Below are 12,190 nucleotides of genomic sequence, written 5' to 3' on the forward strand. Positions count from 1 at the left end.
TATTATTAAGTTAAAAACATACACAGATATTTGTATTCATTGCTGTATCCCTGGAACAATGGCGCTGAGTAGGCACCTAATTGTAGGAATAGTATGCAAGATGCTTATGCATTTTAAAGATAAAATATAAGGGTTCAAAGAAATGTTCTATTTGCTGTCTGCAACTTTGAGTAATGCTTCTGGGTTCTGCTTTACATCACATTCTCCTGGCAGCAAGCATGCCTTAGGGAAAAAATAGTGGATAAATACTAACCTAAGGTAACACATCTAAAAGGTTACAGGAACATTTCCTAGTTGAGGTAAAACCAAGAAAGATATCAGTAACATCTCTTATCAGTGAAAAGGATGAGATCATCGATTGTACTGTCCCAAACTCCCAAGATATATGTGCCAAGAAGTAAAGAGATGCATTCTTGGATTCCAGAAGAAAGGAAGTTGTGGGTTTTCAATATTTATGTGCTAGCTGGTTGTTAGGTGTTATGAAGGTGCAAACAGATAGTAAGTGAAAGACTGCAAGTAGCTCCTAGTGTTTGTCTTTCAGAGAACATACATGACAGGCAGCAATCGTAGGGATTGTATGATTAAGGGTCAAAATGAGTCACACAGTTCAAGAACTGTAGGGAGTAATTTTAGAGAGACCATTGAGGTCTAAAGTGACAGGGAAAGTTTTCCACAAACGACACATGGAGTGTGAATTTATGTAGATAGGTAAATGTGAATGACACTAGTTTGTTTGCTGCCTTAGGACCTGTGTCTGAGTAACAGAGATGACAGAATGTTGCCAAAAGTTGTACTGTGAAGTTTATAGGTTTCTTTTTCATGTCACCTTTCTTGGGCAAACTCATCAAAGGACTTGAAAGAAGGGGGGTGAGTTGAATTCCAAATGTACTAAATCCCCTCCATTAATAAAAGATGGGAAAATGCTGGGGAAGTTTCAAGAATATTGTAAAGGGTTATCGAATCAAAAATTTCACAGTGCTGTGCAAAGCCATAATGGCACCTGAGCTAAAAGGAGAAACCAATAATTATTTAAAATTTGGATAATTCATTTATCATGGATTTTTACATTGATTTTTATTTTTTAAATGCAGCATTAAAATATTATTTATCTTTGTTGAATTTTATGCATCTCCTTAAATTTTGCACCCAAGGTAAGTGCCTCACTCACCTGACCATTGTCCTTGCTGTTTCAAAGAGGTTCTCAGGGTCCTATGGCCTCCATCCCAAAGAACATTAGGTAGAAAGACCAGGAAAAGAAACTACTTTTTCAGGTAAAGTGGGCTTCTCTGCATAAATGAAAGTGCTCAGTGGACAAACAAAATGAAGCCATATTACTACCGGCCAAATAGTTAAGGTAAAGTAATTAAGGACATGAAATTACTGGAGTGTGGGCTGCTGCCACATGCCCAAGACATTAAAAAATAGGTCACTGGCTTTACTCATACCAGCCCAAGCTTATTTAAATGTGATAGACGTCTTCATTATAATTTGGTATCATTAATAGATTTATTGTTGTGGAACTCTGTTTTGAAAATATGGATCTAGAGCATTCTCCACCTGTACATTTGAGAGAAAGTTAAAAGAACTTATTGATTTTAATTTGGATGTATCTTCTGATGTAAATTTTGCTTTTAAAGTATCGGAGGGATCCATCTCTATTGATCTAAAGGCCCTTAAGACATTAGGATCTGTTACTAAAGGTATTTGTTTTAAAAGGTAAATATTGATGCTAATAAAGGTATGCATTTAATGTTTTCCATGCTATTATCAGCTGATATTATGGGATTCTATTTGAGAGTAGAATAGAAATAGGAAGTGTCTCTGTGCATATGGTTTTTTTTTTACATAGTGAGGCTGAGATTTCTCACCGACATTGGTGCTCAATTGATAATAAACCAAGCACACTTTGAGCCAGCCCCTGGGAACTTGAGCAGAAAAGGAAAAAAGTAAGGATTTAATACTTGATATTTCAGTTCACCACTGAAATTTAATGTGTTGCTTAATATGAAAATATCTGAGATGGTTCTGCTGGAAAGAGGTGTGAATTGGAATAATGGGCTTGTCTACTAACTGTGGGAGCTTGAAGAAAATTCACATAACCTCTGATCAACTTTCTCATCTGTAAGGTGGGGGATTATAATAGTTCCTTAACATGAAAAATGTGTTAAAAAAAAGGAAACTTAAACATCAAAACTGGGCTGTTAACAGGGAACTTCTTCACAGGCCTTTGTCTACAAATCTCTCCCACCTTTCCCATTCCACCTGCCCTACACAATCAAATTATAATGAAGACGTCTACTGCTATGGACTGAAGATTTGAGTTCCCTGAAATTCAGATGTTGAAATTATAACCCCCATGGTGATGATGTTAGGAGGTAGTGCCTTTGGGAGTTGACGAATGGGATAATTGCCCTTGTAAAAAGAGGGACTTGAAAGCTCCCTGCCCCTTCTGCCATGTGAAATTACAGTGAGAAGACAGCCAAGGGAGCCAATTCTCACCAGACAAGAATGTGCTGCTGTCATAACCTTGGACTTCCAGCCTCCAAAACTGTGAGAAATAAATTTCTATTGTCTATAAGCCACCCAGTCTACGGTATTTTGTTAGAGCAGTCTGAGTAGACTCAGACAAATACTCCTCCATCTTCCTTCTGCCAGTATTTCATCAAAAAATGGAATTCTGGAAAAGAACAAAAGATATATTTGCAGCGGAGATAGCACCTCCTTTAGCTCCAGTTGTTGCCCTGCATTTTCATCTGTAGCAGCCAAAGTGCCTCAAGTGAGAACAGCTCTGACGGGTGTCCCAGCTCCTTAGCCCCGTGTTTGTGACCCGCTGTGGATACTGTTAAACCGCATTGCAGTTCAACTTCTCCCTGTGCCCAGTCTTGCTTCCTTCACTCCCTCACAGGTGGTGTTCCTGAGAGCTCTTCCCAGTCTGCAGGCACGTCTCTGTTTCCTGGGGGAACCCAACCTAAAATGTCTTACAATAATTTTTACAATAAATGTCTTACAGTAATAATTAAATTAAAGCAGCACGGTGACTCAATGGCAGAACAATGATAGAACATATGAGGGCAGAGTTTGGTGGGATGGACCTTGAGTCAGTGCCCTTGGCTGCCCATACCCTAAGTGGTGCTCGGGAGTGATTCTGGGTCAGGGTTAAAGTGTGGGAGCGTTTTTGGCTGTCACAATATATCAGGGTGGCTAGAAGCCAGAGATACTAGACATTTTCTGGTGGGAGGACGTTCTCACAACAAGAAAAACTATTCTGAATCTTGCACAAATTTCTCACCTTCCTCTGGACATTCATGGCTGTGAAAAACCTGTCTAACTACCTTAGAGTTGAACTAATTCCAGTTGTGTGTGAACTCAAAGTTTATTTTGCATAATTTTAAGAACTTCAGAATATTGTTACCATGCAAATTAAGAAAAGATTGTATTTTGTTTCCAGAAATTTATAAAAAAAAATTTCAACATCAAAAAAATAACACTGCAGGGGGCTTCCCTCGTGGCGCAGTGGTTAAGAATCCGCCTGCCAATGCAGGGGCACGGGTTCGAGCCCTGGCCCGGGAGGATCCCACGTGCCGTGGAGCAGCTGGGCCCGTGCGCCACAACTACTGAGCTTGCGCTCCAGAGCTCGTGAGCCACAGCTACTGAAGCCCAGCGCCTACAGCCCGTGCTCCACAACAAGAGAAGCCATTGCAGTGAGAAGCCCACGCACAGCAGCGAAGACCCAACGCAGCCAAAAAAAAAAAAACAAAACATTGCAGGTAACAACTCCTCATATTCAACATGAATTACCAAGGCGATGTATATATTGCATTCATTAGAGTTGTTGCCTCTATGGTGATTCTGCTTGTAGGTGAAATGACTGGCCTACTCTATGACATCTTATACTGCAGGAATACTTGAGTATTTCGTATGTAAATACACGTTATTTTTTATTTGTAACTTTCTTTGTATTTCTTTATAATCGGTATTATATTGATTTATTTTTCAAATTTCATATGTAGTTAGGTCATGTTGTTTATGGATTTTATGTTAGGAAAGTAAAGGAATTACAATGAAAAAATCACAATAATATACTTTACACTCACTAGAATGTCTAAAATTTTTAAAAAAACGAACATTCTGAGGCTTCCCTGGTGGCGCAGTGGTTGAGAGTCCGCCTGCCAATGCAGGGGACACAGGTTCATGCCCCGGTCCGGGAAGATCCCACATGCCGCGGAGCGGCTGGGCCCGTGGGCCATGGCCGCTGAGCCTGCGCGTCAGGAGCCTGTGCTCCGCAATGGGAGAGGCCACAACAGTGAGAGGCCTGCATACCGCAAAAAAAAAAAACAACAAAAAACCCCCCGAACAATCTGAATGTTGGTGCAGGTGTGCAGCAGCTGCAATTTGTTCACACTGATGCTGGGGTGAAAAATGGCACGAGCGCTTTAGAAAACTGGATGTTTCTTACAAAGTAAACAGTACATCTATTCTACAACCCAGTAATTTTATCGTTAGGTATTTGTACAAGAGATGTAAAATGTATGTCCAAAAATTGTGTACAAGAATATACATAGCAGCGTTATTCATAATTGTCCTAAAATGGAAACAACCTAAATATCTCTTGATAGGTAAATGAACAAATTGTGTTATATTTATGCAATATAATTCTACTCAGCAATAAAAAGGAACAAACTACTGGTACACGTTCAAACATGGATGACTATCAACAATTTTCTGTTTAGCAAAAGATGCGCTTTAGGTAAAGTTTTAGGACAGGGAAATCTAATCAATGTTGATTAAGAAAATCAAAACAATGGTTTCCTCAGAGTTATGGGAGATTAACTGGAAAAGATCACATGAGAACTTCCTGGGTTGAGGGAAATGTATATATTTTACAAAATTCATCAACTACGAACTTAACATTCATGAATTTTATAGGATGTAAATCACACCTCAATTTAAACAAAAAGTGTTATGAAAAAAAAGAGGGAAAACCCCCAAAGATGTGGGGATGTGATAGGGCTGAGAACTATTTTTCTAGGACGTTAAGTTCCACCAAGCTCTATAAAGGATGAAGAAGGAATAATAGAATCGGACAAGAAGAAACCTGGGAGGGGGGATAAGAGGCTCCTGAGTAGGAGGAACTTGAGACCTCAGGCAAAGCAGGTCCACGGTCACCAGCAGTAGCTGCCAGTTTCATGCAACACACACCTGTGCCAGAGGCCGCGGTGGAAGGAGAGACGTTTCCCTGGAGGTCTGCAAAGCTTGAGAAGACAGAGCATAGGCCAGTCTAGACGAGACTCCCCCCACCAGTATGCAGACCCTTTTGAGAAGGAGAAGTAGGAGGAAAGATAAGTTAGGAGGAGTGAAACAGCTTGACAGGGAGTTTAAAGTGTCTTAATTAAATTGACCTCAAGTCCATGTTCAACACTGGAGGAGACATATAATCTTAATCTATCGTTTTATTATTTATTTATTTTGTTAGTGGGAAGGAGGATTTGTGAATAAGATGAATTGGTATAGAAAATAGAAAATGTATACTTTTTCACACAGGGCTTAGTCATGGAGTATAAGTCATTAATTTTGTTATAGGAGAATTAAATTGAGATCATATAATTAGAGCCTTGTCTTCAATTTGACTCAGTGCCAGGAGGCAGCTTCAAGGTAGCAAATAGCTTAGTTAATAAATAAGCACAGAGTATAATCTATTGAAAATCCCTGTGGGTATGAAAATCATGCAGGTCCTGCAGTTATGCTTCAAGAATGTTAGGTTCTAGCTATATCAGAAAGACGGTACTGCTTGTATTGTAGCAAGTGAGATGAGTTTCTTTAATTATTCATAATTTTTATGATGAAAAAATAAGCAAAGATAAGCACATGCCCAAGCATGGTTGTGAATGGGGAAGTCAGTTTTATTCTGTATTACCACCTGATACAATACATTATTACCATTTCAGAAAAAACTCTTTGTTCATAATAGAGTCCTTTTTGTTAAGCACAGAGTGTATTCCTGAGACTGCCTGTTCACTCTGTAAATGATGTTAAATACCTCTTTTGATCTTGAAGAGGACTGTATCACCATCTATCAACCAAAATGAGTAAATTATCTTGAAAATGCTGGGTTTGCAAGTGTCATCTAGTGGTTAAGGAATCTATTGCGTTTTTAACCACCAGTATTTTTGGACAACAGTGGCTGGCTCCAGGGACAAAGAGGGCAAAACCCAAAACTTATCAAACAAAAAATAGGAGACCATCCCCGTCATGACCAATTATTCAAGTTTTGCATCCCCTCCACGCAATGTCTGCCTTCGTTTACTCTTCGGTATCTTCAACTAGTCGTGGGTTTTTAAGTCACTTGTCCAGAGAGTTTATAGATATTTGAAAGATAGGCTGAAAGGAGTTATGCCACCATCCCAGAACAAGAACTTGAGTGATTGATAGGGTTTTTTGTTTTGTTTTGCAGTACGCGGGCCTCTCTCTGTTGTGGCCTCTCCCGTTGCGGAGCACAGGCTCCGGATGCGCAGGCTCAGTGGCCATGGCTCACGGGCCCAGCCGCTCCGCAGCATGTGGGATCTTCCCGGACCGGGACACGAACCCGTGTCCCCTGCATCGGCAGGCGGACTCTCAACCACTGCGCCACCAGGGAAGCCCCGAGTGATAGGGTTTTGATTCTAGAATCTTATGGAGCTTTGGATGACCATTGGCTTTATCCTCTAGATTGGATTGCTCTCAGAGAAAATTCTGACTGCCAGATAAGATTCTCTCTCTTCTAGTATGAGTAAGATTTTTATACAGAAAAATAGGCACCTGTAGTTGTTCCTTGGAATGTGGCCCGTCTTAGGTTCCCTGCCTAAAATTTCCTGCATCCCTGTTTTTCCCAGGAAACAATTGAACTGCATTTAAACCTTAAATCAACGCCCACTTAGAAAAAATTCAGAGAGAAGAGATTTCTTTTTTCCAAGTCTCAATCACACCCATTGACATAAAAGAAATAGAGAATGACATCAGCACCTTGGTGGCGTAAGATATTCCTTTACTCTTCTCCTTTGATTTATAACTAATTGGACATCCATAACCAAACAAAAGTGACTCTGCACAGCACACCAGGACACCTGAGAAACATCCATTTTGTGCATCTGAAAGTGGGTGGGTTGGACCTCGAAGGAGACTGTGGAGCCGAGGGTGTCACGGCTGCTATAGAGGCAAAGGTGGCAGTGGTGGCCTCTCTAGCCAAGGAGGTGGAAAGGTGTTTAGTGAAAATCTGTCTGGCTCCCCCGGGTGCAGCTGGAGAGACCTGTTGCTCTCCAGCAGCACCTGTATCTGTGAAGAGACCTCAGTGACCGGGAGGAGGGAAAGGAAAGGGAAGAAGGCAGACAAAGAGAATAACGGATCACATTTCCTGCTGTCCACCCCATGATTTCAGCAAGAGGACAACCCACAGTCCCCTGGGACTCCCTACGGGCTCTAGACACAGCCAAAGCCCCAGTGCTATGCATATATCTCTCCCACGCTGCCACCACCTTCTTTTCATGCCATATTTTTTAGGGTCACTCCCAACTTTAGTTGCAAGTCAGCTCCACTAAAAGAAACCAAAAATTTGTGCTAAGAGCCAGCTTCTGGAAAACAAAAGAAAGATTTCTAATTGTCGATCTGTTGAACTGTTGAATCAAGGTAAACAAAGCCTTCCCTAAATAAGAAAGGTGTTTGCCATTTCAAATGAGATGGTAAAGGTGCATTTTAACATTATCACACACTAGGAAATTGCCCAGTAATACGGCATCACAAGAAGAAAACAATTCTTCAGCAAAGCAATCGAAAGACACAGAATGCTGCAATCTAACTGATAAAGAATTCAGATGGCTGTTTTGAAGAAATTCAACGAGGTACAAGATAACTCAGAAAGGCAATTTAATGAACTTAAGAATAAAATTAACTCTATGGAAGCTGTTTCCCCAGCAGGATGCAAACTTTGATGTCTCCACTCATTAAAAGAAATTAAAAGTTGCAGTTTTATATTTACATATGGGCCTGCATAGCAGCATAGCTTAGTGGTCAGTCAATAATAGGTCAGAGTCTGTGCTTAAATAATTTAAGCTAGTAAGTTTTCCACCTTTTCACCCTTATAAGACTGGAAATGAATTAGAAAGTTCACCAACCATAAGATTCAGTTTACTTGCCTTAATTTATTCACTTTAGTTGGAATCTCATAATTTTTCTCTTCTATTAACATACTTTGTCTTCTAGAAATGGCTTATTTTTTAACATTTAGAAATCGTGGAAAAAGGCAGTCTGAATAATTATAAGGTCAAGTGTCTGTCACATTAAACTCTTATTTTCTTAGCAGTAATGATTTCTTCGGTAAAAAGGGATTGAAGCCTTCCTTGGATTAAGTTTTTATTTAATGAAAGGTGACAATAGGAAAGATGAAACTATGAACTCCAAAGCTACTAAGAGTTGTTCTAAGTGAGAAATACAATGTGGCCTTGCCTGGTGCAGTGGCTACGGGACAGGAGTGAGGGGAAGTGTGTTAGGAAGAGCTTGAGTTATGTTCCAAACCAGATAGTGTGTAGTGGTTGGTGGAGTCTAACAGATAAGAAACTGGTCTATAACCCTATTGTCTACATTACTGCGTCCTATATTTGTTTCTTAGCTCATCACCCTGTAAGAAAAAGTGAGGTACCAAACCCCACAGAGAACTAATGAATATTTGGCTTGGGTTGGAGAAGAGATTAAAGTGGGTTGTAGGAAGTTTTGTCCTGTTAGTGCTACCTCCTCACCCAGGTGCTGTCCATGTGCTTGTCCCACGAGGTATCATTGGACACTGGAAACATCACTTGACCATGGAGCAAAATGAAAGATTTGACAGAATTTTCCAAAGGAAGATGAAAGATTTTCCCTTGAAGTTCATCTAGGATATAAACGAGGAGTAGAATCAATGTGAAAGAATCATATAAAAAAATCTGCTAACCAGGGAGCATATTTTAATACACATATTAATTTGTGCTGTTCATACAAATGTTAATTATACAATTTTATTACAAAACAAAGTGACTAAACTGTGCTTAGATTAGTTGTCATGAGTTTGATGAACACATTGAAATTTTGAAAATTAAAATGATTTGAGAGATAGTTTGCATTTGTAACCTATATGATAAAGAGATAGACAAAAAGCATGCAACATGAATTGTAAATGTATGGAGAGAGTTTTCTGTAGCGTGTATATTTTCTTTATATGCAATTAAATTTAGGATCAATCAAACATTAAAAATCCTTTTATTCTTTTATTTAAACCTTAAGTCTTTGGTTTAAAATCATTGTGAATGTCAAAATAGAGAAATCTCATGTAAACACAATGCATCTATTAATAATTTACCAGATCACAAAGTCTGAAGGGCAATCAAAGGTTCAAAAATGGAGTAATTATTTAATGGTTCAATTATTTAACTATTTGTTTGAAAATAGTTTCGGTTGTGTAACCGAAAGTGGGGTCTGGCTGCTCGCCGCTCAAAAGCCAATAAAGAGGCAAGGTTGGTGGAAAGGAAATTTCCGAGGCCTGCAACCGGGGTGGGGGGAATGTCTGTGCCAGGCCAATTGCCCCCCACTGACAATCGGGGGCAAGACCTTTCTTTTATAGACGGCGCGAGGTGGCTACATGCAGAAACAGCACAGTCAGCTCTGACGTCATCTTGAAATCGGTCATCTGTGGTCTGACCAGTGTCATCTTGATTACAGTTAATCTTCAGTTCCAAGGTCAGTTTGTTTCCATTTCTTTGAGGCCAGTTCTCGGAACTGTGGCAGCCTGTGTCATGGCTACAGCCTGGTCATCATGTAGTTAACTTCTTCCACCTGGTAGGGGTTTCGGTCTCTATAAGACAGCTCAGAGGACATGGCTCAGAATATTATCTACAGCCCTTGAGGGAGAACTAAGGGGCCTTGACTTTGCTTAATGACTACATTATTATGTGGTCTCATTTGACTGTTTTCCTTTGTTTCTGCATTTTCTCACTTCTCCGATTAAACTTATCAGAGAAATAAGAAACTTAAAGTTTTTCCACAGACTAAAGGCAGATGGAGGACGCGAGCAAGGACCTTAGGGTACTGCTCCGTTTCAGCTGTACCTGTAACTGTGCCCAAAGCATATTACTCACTAAACTAATTCCACCACGTGGAATTTAATTTTCACATTTCATATTTGAATATTTAAGATAAGTTATTTTGGTAACTAGAAAAATATAGGTGAATCTGTTTATAATTCCCAAATAGAGAAAAACTCGTGAAGCATAAAAGCAGTGGAAGAAACTTAAAAGAAAAAATTTAGGAAATTTACAATCATAAACAGTTCAAGCGCCACTGTCCTTAATAGTCAACAAATGGAAACAGCTCAGTGTCCACGTACAGTTAAAAAAACAATTATGGCATTTCAAATAAGGAAACACAATTAGGATGCATGCATTACGACTACATGGAAAATATACATGAACCTCAGAAACGTAATATTCAGTGAGAAAAACCGGGCACTTGTTGAATGATTTGCTATGTAAGATTTAAAAAACAGCAAAGTTACTCTATGGGTTAGAAGCAGAGTTGTTACCTCTGGACAGGTAAATGAAGGAATTCCTGGGGTGTTGGTAATATTCTTTTCTTGAGTCTTAGTGCTGGTTCCCTAGGTGTTGTTACTGAAAATTTTCATTGGGACGTGCATGTAGAATTTGTGAATTTTTCTGTATTTATGTCATAATTAATAAAAACTGTGAAATAATTCCTGAACATGCAAACATTTTGTGAGACCAGACAACCAAAATCTTGCCATTTATAGAAAATGCAAAACATTTAGTCATAATTAGCAAAAGTTTAAAAATGCAGAATGCTCAATGTTAGAAAGACTAGGATGAAAAAAACATTCTCATATATTTTTGTGGAAATGGAAATCATTTCCAATCTTCTTTATAGCAATATTGATACAGGATCAATAGTCTTAAAAATCGTTACGTCCTATTATCCTGTAATTTCATTTCTAGGAAGCTTCTCAACTCCTTTCAATTAACTCAGTCTTCTGTAATTTAAATTTTACATTCACTCCAGTTTTTTTAAACTAACATTTTTTTTCCACGTCCATACAATTGGATTATTTTTTTACAGTTAAAACATCTATTTACATATCTGTGGGAATATGAATCTGAGATTTTCTCTCATTTTAAAAATGATTTCCCTGGCATTTGGTCAAGCACGTTGTTGCAAATAAGAATAATCTACTTCTGACCAGTTTATGCATAATATGATTATGATTGATACGATTCAAGAAATCAGAAGAAATTGTCATACCTTCCTGAAGAACTAGAACCAAAGGGTATGAAGCCATTAGGGATTCACATATTTTTTCAATTTTTTTCTCTCTCTCTCTTGTCTTGGATTTTCGTGGTCTCTCATTTCTGTGTTCTTTATGTGAAGAAGACATTCTTTTTTGTGTCTCTGAAGACTAGCTGTGCTTCAGCATGATTGTAGTCAGACACTAAATCCAAATGAAATTAGTTCAAATAACAAACAGAGATAGGCTGGTGTTGTTGAATTCACATGAAAACTCCAGGGAGAGAAACTGAAGGGTATAGGTTAGGTCATCTAGCTTCTGTGAGCAGTCAACTTACAGTCAAGGGAAAATGGTCATGGAGTATAAGCACGGCACATAGAACCTTGTAGCATCCTTGAAAGGAGGAGATAGACATGAAAAAAAAATCTATTAAACTTGCTATAGCTTGAATTATCCCTAAAGGGCATGTTAATATCCTAACCCCCATTACTTCAAAATGTAACATTTTTTTGGAAATAGGGTCATTGTACATATAATTAATTATATTCAGACACTGGAGTGGTGTGTGTCCTTAATCTAATAAAACTGGTGTCCTTATAAGAAGAAGAAAGATACGGAGTGAAATGGCCATGTGATGACAGAGGCTGAGTTTGGAGTGATGTAAGCCAAGGAATGGCAAAGATTTTCAGCAAACACCATAATCTAGAAGCTACAAGGAAGGATTCTCACCTACAGTCTTCAGAGGGAGTATGGCAGTGTTTAATCTGACTCAACATGGGAAGTGCTTCTTCATTTCCAACTGACAACCCTCTAGGGAATATTTTGGCAGACTGGTCAACCTATAATTATAAACCTATAAATAAGGAAAAAATAATTTAACACTGTGGTCACAATATT

Source organism: Globicephala melas, chromosome 14, assembly GCF_963455315.2.
Source record: "Globicephala melas chromosome 14, mGloMel1.2, whole genome shotgun sequence".
NCBI lineage: Eukaryota > Metazoa > Chordata > Mammalia > Artiodactyla > Delphinidae > Globicephala > Globicephala melas.